Below are 11369 nucleotides of genomic sequence, written 5' to 3' on the forward strand. Positions count from 1 at the left end.
GTACATAAAAAAATGTTGGTAATTATAAAGGGGACCTCATAAACTGAAAAGCTTCTGTATAGCAAAGGACACCATCAGATAAAGAAGCAGGCTACAGAACTGGAAAAGATCTTTGCCTGTCACTCATCCAAAAGAAGGTTAATATCTAAAGCATACAAGGAACTAAAACAATTGTACACCAAGAAAACAAATAACCCAATTAAAAATGGGAACCTTATCTCAACAGAGTGTTCTCCAAAGAGGAAACACAATTGGCTGAGAAAAGCCAAAAGAAATGCACAACATCCTTAGACAGCAGGGAAATGCCAATCAAAATTACTTTGAAATTTCATCTTACATCAGTCAAAATGGCAAAGTTGAATCAAACATATGACAACTCACACTGCTGACATCTGGATAAAGGAGAACACTTACCCATTGCTATGCGGGCACAAACTTGCACAGCCACTCGGGAAAGCAGTGTGGCGATTCCTCAGAAAGCTGGGAACAGATTGACTTCAAATCTAGCTATAGCATTCTTAGGCATGGCCAAAGGACTCCACATCGGACTACAGAGACGTTTGCTCATTCATGTTCACTGATACTCTACTCACCATAACCAGGAACTAGAAACAGCCTACATGCTCGTCAACAGATGAATGGATAATGTGCCACATTTGCATAATGGAATATTATTCAGCTGTTAAGAGAAAATGAAAATTGCAGGTAAATTGATGGAATTAGAAAAAAAGATCATTCTGAGTAAGGTAACCCAGACCTCAGAAAACAAATTAGGGTATATAGTAACTTGTATGTGGATGTTAGCTTTAAGCTTCCTATAGACATCATACAATCTGAATAACCAGAGAAATTAAGTATAGAGTAAAGGACTAGTGGGGAGGGAGGACCTCCCAAGGAAAGGGAAATAGAATAGTTATGGAGAGATAAGGGACAGACTGGAACATGTGCATTAGACACAGAGGAAAAAGAAAGGTATGTGAGCCATACTTAAAAGTAGGCCCCATCACCAGTGGGAGGGGAGGCGCTTGCTCCTGTGGAAGCTTGATGCCCCAGAGAAGGGGATACTAGAGGAGTGAGGCTGGCATGGTTAGGTGGAGGGGAACACCCTCTTAGAGGCAAAGGGGAGGGGAATCAGGGGGGGGGGTTCATGGAGGGGAAACTGGGAAGGGGGATAACATTTGAAATGTAAACAAATAAAATGATGAATGAATACATTAAAAAAAGAAGAAGAAGAAGAAGAAGAATAGGTCCCAAGCCTAGCACTAAATGGCAAACACAAAACAAAGTCAACAGTTTTTTTGTTTTGTTTTGTTTGTTTTGTTTGTAGGCTATTGTTTCTGGGGGGTTGGTTTTGTTTTGTTTTTCGAATTGCTTTGTCTGGGCATTTTCTTTTAATCTTACCATTCTTTTGCTTGAATACTATGGTTTCTGAGTTTGTGGTGTGTGTGTGTGTGTGTGTGTGTGTGTGTGTGTGTGTGTGTGTGTGCATTCCTTCTACTTTTTGCTGGTTTTTTAAACTGCCTATTTGCTTTCTAAAGAGGTAGAGGAGACATGGCTTCAGATGGATAAGAAGGTGGGAGAATCTGGGAGGAGGTGCATGAGGGGTAACCTTGATCAGAATATAACATAAGAACATTCCTTTTAAAGAAAAATAATGTTTCAATAAAGGCAGGAATATAGGAAAGGAACCTGTGGGGAGGAGGAAGGGAGGGAGATAGGAGGAGGAGGAGGAGGTTGAGGGTAAACATCAATCATGTATTATATACAAGTATGAAAATTGTCAAGGAACAAAATAAAAAGAAAATCTATTGGCTTCACAACTATCTAAAAGCTTTTGTCAGAAAAGCAAAGCTGGTGCCTGCTGGACCTCAGGCAGTTTGTGAGCTCCAGCTTCCCAGCAGTCCACAGTTCTGCCTCATTGCTTGGGGGATGTGCTTCACTGCTTCCCAAAGCAGAGCTCCAGACAAAACCAAAAATGTGTAGAGCCAGAGACTTCTCAAATCAACTCTACAGCTGTGAAAACCAGACGTGTCACAACCCAACAGTCATGCCAGCATGTTTAAATCAGATAATATGTGTACACATGTTTTAACAGTAGACACTGGGTGTAAATACAGTAAAACTCAAAGCTCAGTTATGGGGGCTGTTAGGATGTGTATGTCCCTGGCTGTCAAGAACCAACAGAAAAAGGATTGAGTGACTTCTTGGGCATTTCCAGATTCTACAGGATGGTGGTGTGATCACAAGACAAAACATCCTTTCCTTTGATCCTACTGAAGCCTTGTTTTATATAGACCTCCCTTAACCATGAAGGTATCTCCCTTGGTGACCTCTAGCAATGTCATCTGGACTTCCAGTTTATCTGTGTTGTTAAATTTAACTGTAAGACATTCAGAGATCTCAAACTTAGGATAATGCCTCCTAAAAGAGAGATCTTTTGGATACTAGAACCATGGATTCCTTTCCAAATAAAGTTCAAATGAAAATAAAAGTTATCGCTGCACTTTTAAAAAGTGACAGTGTGCTGGAGAATACCATACTTTGAGATGCTATGATCTCCTTGGACTTTTTCTTTCTTTCTTTCTTTCTTTCTTTTTTTTTTTTTAGCAGACTTAATCCATTTATTTTTCTTGTATAAAAACCCTTATGTGGTAGCCACAGCTGGAGCCTGGGTCCTCTGAACAGAGACTCTGGTGTGGGTTTTCACAAGATGATCAGTGAATTCCTGATAAGGAGACTAGGTGAAGACAGTCTCTTTCCAGAGGTCGGGGGTCAGGTAGCTGTAAGTCTTGGAGATGGCATCAAAGGTGGCCTTGGCAAAGTTGCCCAGGGTGGCAGTGCAGCCTCTGGCTGAAGTGTAGCAATCATCTATACCGGCCATCATCAGGAGCTTCTNGGGCACAGGAGCAGAGACAATGCCAGTGCCCCTGGGGGCAGGGATGAGCCGCACCAGCACAGAGCCACATCGGCCTGTCACCTTGCATGGAACAGTGTGGGGCTTGCCAATCTTNTTCCCCCAATAGCCTCTCCGCACAGGGACGATGGAAAGCTTGGCCAAGATGATGGCCCCTCGGATGGCAGTAGCAACCTCCTTGGAGCACTTAACACCAAGACCAACGTGACCNTTGTAGTCCCCAATGGCGACGAATGCCTTGAACCTGGTCGGCTGGCCAGCCCGAGTCTGTTTCTGCACCGGCATGATCTTCAGAACCTCATCCTTTAGGATGCACCCAGGAAGAAGTCAATGATCTCAGATTCCTTAATGGGCAGGGAGAACAGATAGATCTCCTCCAAGGACTTGATCTTCATGTCCTTACCCAGGCGGCCCAGCTTGGTAACAGGGATCCACTCCTTGTCTTCAGCTTTACCTCCTCGAGCCCCGCGGCCTCGACCACGGCCACGGCCTCGACCACGACCGTGGCCCCTAAGCCCACTGTGAATCCTCCACGGAAGCCGCCGCCGTGGCCTCCTAATCCTGGGCCCCTGGGTCCTCCGGACCCTCCCGCTGCACCAGTGTCATCCGCCATTTGGTGTTTTCCCGAAGAAGAAGCTCCTTGTACTTTTTCAAACCCACCTATACCTAGTGCTTAAACCCTCGCTTCTTTCTTTGTTTCTTTCTTTGTTTCTTCTTTCTCTCTCTTTTAGATAGTCTCTCTATGTAGCTTTTGCTTGTCTGGAACTCACTTTGTAGACTAGGCTGGCCTCAAATCCATAGAGATCAGAAAGCATCTACTTCTCAGATGCTAGAATTAAAGTCCTGTACCACGATTCCCATCTTAAACCCTCATTTCTAAAGGGTTCATATGTCAAAGGTTTTAGTTTCTCCTTAAATCTGTATGGAGTTCCATCATGTGATCCACGGATATTGGTATCACAGAAAGATGAAGGACCATCACGGCACAATGGGAAAACAGTAGCTTCGACCTGGGTGACTCTACTTTTCATCTGCAGTCATTTTTATGAACTTGAACCACTAACGCCACCTTTGTGAGTCTCCTTGTCATATGAAGAACAGAAACTACAGTAATGGAGCTTGTTTCACTGTGGGGGTTCCAATGGGAATGGCATTAAGTAAACACATCAGAGTCTATGTACAAAAAGAAGCTGGGCTACAAGACAGCCACAGCAAACCAGTGAGGCCAGTACTGTGGCTCACACCAGCAGGGCCAGAACTGAAGAAAGAAACAGAGTCGGAAGGGAGTTTGAAGCCAGCATGAGCTACATAGTGAGTTCCAGGTCAACCCTGGAGTGGGGAGGGGGAGAAGAGATGGGGGGAGAGGGAAGGAGGGAGGGAGGGNGAGGAAGAGGAGGAGGAAGAGGAAGAGGAAGAGGAAGAGGAAGAGGAAGAGGAAGAGGAGAGAGTTCTGCTTCTCTAGAGAACTCTGGTGCCTGCCTGCTATAAAGGACACAGAGATGAACTAGACTATTTGATTAGCATTCTGATAAGAGAATTTACAAATCTACTTCCTTAACCAAGTAGTATGCAGCAGCAGACTCCTCAGTGAGAACTGCTGTGTGATACCAAATTTCCTTGTCAGAGTATTTAAACAGAAGTAGGAATCAGATCTTCAGGTGTGACAAGCTACAGCTTCCGAGTTGCTTTGCAAAACTCGAGGTCTTAAATATGGGAAAAGAGGGAAGGACATTAAGGAAATAGGTGAACGGGAGGAACAGTGATAGGAAAGAAACTATTTTGAAAACCCCAATGTCATTTGCCCAGGAAACACTGAGTCTGGAGTTAAACCTAATTAGCTTTTCAAAAAAAAAAAAAAAAAACCAAGGTCTATTTCTATATAATAAAGCACAACTTTTCTCAATTATCAGCTCTCCACTCCACCATGTCATAAAAGTTACTCTATGAATACCATGAAATCAACAACGCACAGGGTTCAGTTGAGTTCTTACTAACCTGGTGGCCCTAGGCAGGCCTGTTGGTCTCAGTCTTATTCGATAGAAAATGGAAATACATGTTACCTCATGAAAGCACAGTGAGACAGAATTGGATTTAATTATTTGAAACAATTCTGAAAACTATTTAAGAATATTCAACTGTTTGCTCTTTATTTAAGTGCCTATCTGTGACATTTTGTTTATTCCCAAGTTTACATATAGCAGGAGGCTTGGGAAGAAAACAATATAGGCTTTTATGCACATACACACACACACACACACACACACACACACATGCAAATTCCTGCTTCTCATATATTTAGCAAGTTATAAACACTATAAAGTCCTTCTGCCACAAACTTAAACTTTGGGTTATTTTAATGGAACTTGTAGAATACAAACTACAGTCACTGACATTAAAGCCTCTATGAACGCATTAAATGGCCCATTTGCAAGAGCTCGATGACTGGGAAATAGATATAATAATGTCACCCAGGACCTAACACAAATATGACAGTATATCAAAAATGTGCAAGAAAGACTGAGAAATGGGATAAAATAAGAAGGTACAACACACAGCTATATTTCAAAAGAGGAGAAAGGGAATGGAGGAAGTCAATATTGATGCCTTTTTCAAAATTAATGAAAAATATTAAAATGTGTATATAGAAGACAGAATATACTGGGCTGGAGAGATAGCTCAGGGATGCAGTGCTTGCTTAACATATTTGAAACTCTGAGTTCAATTCCTAATACTATAAGCAAACACATGCACAGGCACACACACGCACACGCACACACACACACACACACACACACACACACACACACACACACGATGCCCACTTTCATTGTGGAAATACTTCATAGCTTGCCAAAGACCAGTACTTTTTATATTATTCTGTGTATGCTAATCACAGACTCTATTTTCCAGCAACCAGGAAAATACAAAATAAGTTATATCACCATGATACTTTCAAGTGTTAGGTTGAAAACATTGGTGTTTTTCTTTTCTTTTTTTTTCTTTTCTTTTCTTTTCTTTTTTTTTCTTTTTCTTTATCAGGTCAGTGATTTGCTGGAAGTCATACCCTAGAGCATTTTTGCCAACTATTTATGGTCCTTACTTACTTAGGTAAAGCAAATCCCATACTTTCTCCATGGGGTTAAGGTCAAGACACCGAGGGGAGCCACTCCTTCCTAATTAGTTCCCCAGACTCCTCTTTTTCTCCCTCCCTTTAAATGGTCACAACAGTCTAGAAAAATGTTTGGAGTCATAATCCCCCTGATAAATGAATCCAGGATCAAGCAGCTGGTTTCCAGAAGGGGCCCCTCACTGGGCTGCAGTTATGTTAAAGGTGAACTCCAGTAGTTGGGGTCACAGCTGAGGTACGTCAGGGGAAAATACCTATCTCCAAGCTCCATTATGTGATTCATGAAGCTAAGAGCCTCCTGCTTCTCCCCCACCCCACAGCGCACTGTCACAAGATGCGGATCCTTATAAATGAGAAAAACACATAATGGAGTGAATGAAGGAGAAGGTCCCCTACTAGTGACTCGTGGCAAGAAGACTCCCACGTTCAGGCAGTACTGGCCTCTTAAAAGCTCCTCCCAGGAATCCTAACAGTGATTTCTCATTTCTTACACACCACACTTATTTCTGAGCTAAGAAATAGTTATCTGGTAATGGCAGGTGGGGCAACATTATTTCTTTTTATTGAATTTTTTGTGGCTTCTCTTTTTTGGTATTTTCATTAATACTTTGAGAATTCCTTACCAAGTATTTTGATTATATTCATCTCTCTTCCCCCAATTCCTCTCAGATCCACCCCTACCTCCCCTCTCTCCTTCCTACAGCTTTGTGTCTTTGAAAGTGATGTTGTCTTATATACTAGAAATCATGGCAATGTAAAATTTTCATAACATTGTAGACTTATTTTATCTCCCTGATTATTCTAGTATAATTAAAATACTGTGTTCACATTCCACAGGAGGGTGCAGTCATACATCCCGTAATTCTGTCAATAATGGTTTATGCCAAGAGTGGTATAACTCCATCACTAAAATTGGTCCTACTTTAAGCACCTGTCTCATCCTGAGATTGCAGTAACTTCACCTTTATCTTAAGTTGGAAAAAAAAAAGTTCAAGTCTCCTTGGGGAAAAAAAATAATAGATATTTCAAAAAACAATGAGACTCTATGTGAGAACTGTCAAACACTTCTGTTGGAATTTAAAAGATAAAGAGACAGTGGACATAATTCTGAATTAAACCCATGAAATATTTCATCTTGAGAAGAGTGCTGTGTGGAAATCACCAATATCTCACAACTTTATTTCATCTGATGTAAATCTGAACATCAACATAGGAAAACTGTCACGAGAAAAATGAAAAAGCATAAACACAAAAGCAATGAGAAATGTGATTCTTCTTATTTTAAACCACAGACAGACTCGGGTTAAGGAAATGGGGATAAGAGCTTTGGTGCTAAGTTAATCAGAAATTGCCAGCATTCACAGTGGTATGCTGGCCTGGATGGTCTCTCCTGAAATGCTTACCTAGGAGAGCTGGTATTTGCTTGTGAAGGGAAAGAACAATATTGCAGAAAAACTCAAGAAATGACCACGTGGTCAGTTTCATGGTGATGGCTACTGTGTACTGCGTAGGTTACCTTGGTCAAGACCAGTCCAGCTCAGAGTGCATGCTCTGTTCATACTCAAGCCTAGCTCACAATAACTTGTGCTTCACTGTCAGGATGCTCTGTAAAGTTCCTCATGCCCTTGAAGCAGGGAAAGAACAGAGGGGCCTCTGGGCTGCAGGAGAAAGGCATGTGCCAGGCAGTATCCTGTGGAGGAAGGGAGGGAGAGAGAGAGTGTGTGTAAACTTGTTTACTATAGATAGTTTTTCCTTTGAATTAAATTTTAGAATGTCAGGCTTTTTTTTTTTTTTAACTTTGTCATTCCTAAGCCAAATCTAGTTTTTAGGTTTCTTTTTTTCCCCATAACTTATTCTTATCTTTCCACCTCAAGCATCTACATAACATATAGACTTCACATAAAGTGTATGTGGTACAGACATGCTCATGAGGTTGGTGGAAAATATTTTTGGAAGCAAGACCCTTCACACAGTTGGCATAGGCCATTTTAAGGACAAAGGCTTTGTCTGGTCCTCCTGGTGCTGGGCATCTCTTTGATAGTCTCTTGTGAAGCTCATGAAACTTTAAAAAGAACAAGCTTTAACAAGTGTTTTACCTTACAGCTTCCTCTGTGAGGTCTTGTAGTACCAGTGGGCAGGCAGGACAAGGGCCCAGCACTGAAACTTGATCTTAAAATTTACCATGGAAATGAGGTCTTAGGCTCTTCTCTAAATGTGTGTACTTTATCTGTGAGAGACTGACTGTAGCAGAAGTGGATTTGAAGAAGACAGACCTTGACCAAAGATGCTGAAACACAATGTTGGGATCCTTGTCCTCTGGAACCATGCCATCACTGATGCCATGCTCATGCTAGCTAGCATGAAAGAGGATGCCATCTGTCTCTTTGAGCCTTCTGAGAGAAGGTAATGCTAGAGGAAGACTGTCAGTCACACAGATAACAGGCATTGGAAACAGCCACACTCTGGCTTCTTTGAAAGCTGTTTCCTTTTCTAGTTGTGAACAAGGCTATCTTAGGACTCTGCTAAACCAATAAAACCTTTAGATTCTGGTGTTGTAGCCAGAACCTCTCCAAAAGAAAAAGATAGAGACAAAGTCCTTTGCAACATATAAAACAGAAGAAGTAGAATAAAGAATACCAACAATACTTGTGTTCTATTAGGATTACTCAGAACTTCAATAATAAATTCCTGCAAACATTGTTATCAAAATGGTAGAACTATATTTCCTTTTTGGTTGTGAGCATAAGACGTTTTTTTTAATTAATTTATTTTTTATTAGATATTTACTTTATTTACATTTCAAATGTTGTCCCCTTCCCTGGTTTTCCCGCCGAAAACCCCCATCCCCTCTCCCTTCTCCCCCACCCCCAGCATAAGAAGTTAACAAGACAGCTGCTCTAGCATTTCTGGGAGGATATCTCTCTTGCTCCTCAAGCTCCTGGTTCCTCCCTCCCTCCCCGGAGTCAATGTGTAATTCCTCATCACCTAATGACCTCTCCCTTATCCAAATATGTTCTTCCTTTGTGTATGACTACATTTAGAGACCATCTAAATAATTTAAAGTGATCTCCCATAAATTCTACCTTCAAAGATGGAATTCCAAATAACTCACAGGTGTACAGGGAAGTACATGGACATGTCCCTCAGGGTGTCTCCCATGTGACCACTCCACCTGTAAACAGACGCATAGCTAAATGGCTCAACACCATTTTGATGTGAGGCAGTCTTTCTTTGACCATACAATATTAAATAGAAGAAACATAAAAAGAGAGAGCACACAAGACAAACCATAGTGAATCAGAAAAAAATTAGGCAGTGAGTGACATTAACTCTTTGATTGTAGATGACTTAAAGTCTTACAAAAGTGGAGGAAATCAATGATTTATAATCATAGAGACTGTCGATGCCCATAGTGCAAGTATCTTCTTTCCATGAAATATCAGAGGGAAGCCTTTTAAACTGAAATTTTCTTTACAGTCATAATTTTTAGTAAGTATTATATTTTAACAAATTTTTTGTTCATTGATGATTTTTGCATTAATGTCTATGTTATACACAGGAGTGATCATTTCTGAAATAAAATCAGCCTGGTCCTTTTAAAAGATGACAGAAACTACAGGCTGAAGAGAAGACAGAACATTTAAGAGCACATACTGCTTTTGCAGAGGACCTGAGTTCGGTCCTCACCACCCTTGTCAAATGAATCACAACCAACTATAACTGCTGCCTCAGGGATACCTGATGCCTCTGGCCTCTGTGGGCACTACACTGGTGTGTACATACCACCCCAGTGACACACACACACAACTAAAAAATAAGTTATAGAAGTCAAAGTACATTCACTAAGTATATTCATGTATGATAGCTTTTAAAACCCTTAAAATGAGAAATAGAAGAAAGCTTCTCCAATCTGATTTGCAAACTCTCTCATGAGAGACTTCACAAAGACTTTCAAAGCATTTTTTTTTTCTATGCATCATCAGAAGAGCCAGAAAGAACAAGACAAAACTGTCTCTTTAGGTGCTAGGGTCAGTTACATAGAAAATATTGGAAAATCACTCACAAACCTACATATACTTCTTTTTTTTTTTTTAAGTTCTATGCATTTACTTGTGTGTTTGTATGCATATGTGTGTATGTGTGTTCCACAGCATGCTCATACAAGTCAGAGGACAACTTGAAGAAGTATAGCCCTAAAAGCACTTGTGTGTGTGTGTGTGTGTGTGTGTGTGTGAGTGTGTGTTGCTTGCTTGCTTGTTTTTAATATCTATGGATGTTTTGCCTGCATGTATGTCTGTGCACCACATACATGCAGTGACCACAGAGGCCAGAAGAGGGCACTAGACACCCTAGAACTGGAGTTGCAGGTGGTTGAGCTGCCTGAACAGAGGGTGCTGAGAACCAAATCAGGTTCTGCAATAGTAACAAAGCCTCTTAATTACTGAGGCGTCTCTTCGACTCCCTAACAAGACTTTGTAAAACTGTTAAATTCAAGATCTATCTATAGAAACCAATCATATTTATCAACACTGGTAAAGCAACTAGGAAGTACTACTAGTAATATTAGGAAGATTACTAGTAAATCAATTAGGAAGAAAGAGGGGGAAGAAACTAGACAAGATGAAACAAGACAGGAGCCAAATGAAGACAAGAAAGGAATTTGGCATCACAAGGGGCTTTTGACAGGATCTAGGGAAGGAAGCCAGTACGTACTTTATCTCTTATACTAATTTTTCTCTCTGCACATTACTTATCCTATTCTCCCTGTTTAGCCTGGCAGTCTCTACTTCCCTCTTCTGTTTTAGTTGTGCATTCCATTCAGAAAACAGTTGTCTTTTTCGCCAGCTCATCGTGAGTCACTATGCCAAATGACTGACCAAAAGCACCAGGCTCTCATTTTAAGTCCACAGATCTATCCCAGCTCTAGTTAACTCTGTAGCAGGGAACAGAGTCACCAGACAGGATCCTGGGAAATGGAAGACAATGGTCTGTGAAAGGGTGACAAGAAGATTGTTTACGCTCTATTGGAAACAATATGACAAATCCCTAACGCTTTTTTGGTCCTTCAATAATTATGTTTTTGGGCCCACAGAGATGATTCAGCAAATGAAAGCTCTTTCCACACACGTCTTACAATGTTAGGTCAGTCCTGGGAATCCACAATGAAAGGAGAAAATATCTGCTGAAAGCTGTTCTCTGTATAGGTAGAGAACAGAGGTCCATGTTGGGTGTCTTCATCAATGACCACATTGCTTTGCTTTGTTTTCTTCCTCTCTCTCTCTCTCTCTTTCTCTCTCTCTCTCTCTCTCTCTCTCTCTCTCTCTCTCT

At 41.1% G+C, this 11369-nt stretch overlaps 1 pseudogene; it reads right to left on the minus strand.

The window, feature by feature from the left end:
- Positions 1–2644: 2644 nt before the first annotated feature.
- On the minus strand, positions 2645–3527 carry LOC110330774 (annotated as a pseudogene).
- Positions 3528–11369: the final 7842 nt, after the last annotated feature.

The sequence above is a fragment of the Mus pahari genome, chromosome 13, assembly GCF_900095145.1.
Source record: "Mus pahari chromosome 13, PAHARI_EIJ_v1.1, whole genome shotgun sequence".
Classification (NCBI taxonomy): domain Eukaryota; kingdom Metazoa; phylum Chordata; class Mammalia; order Rodentia; family Muridae; genus Mus; species Mus pahari.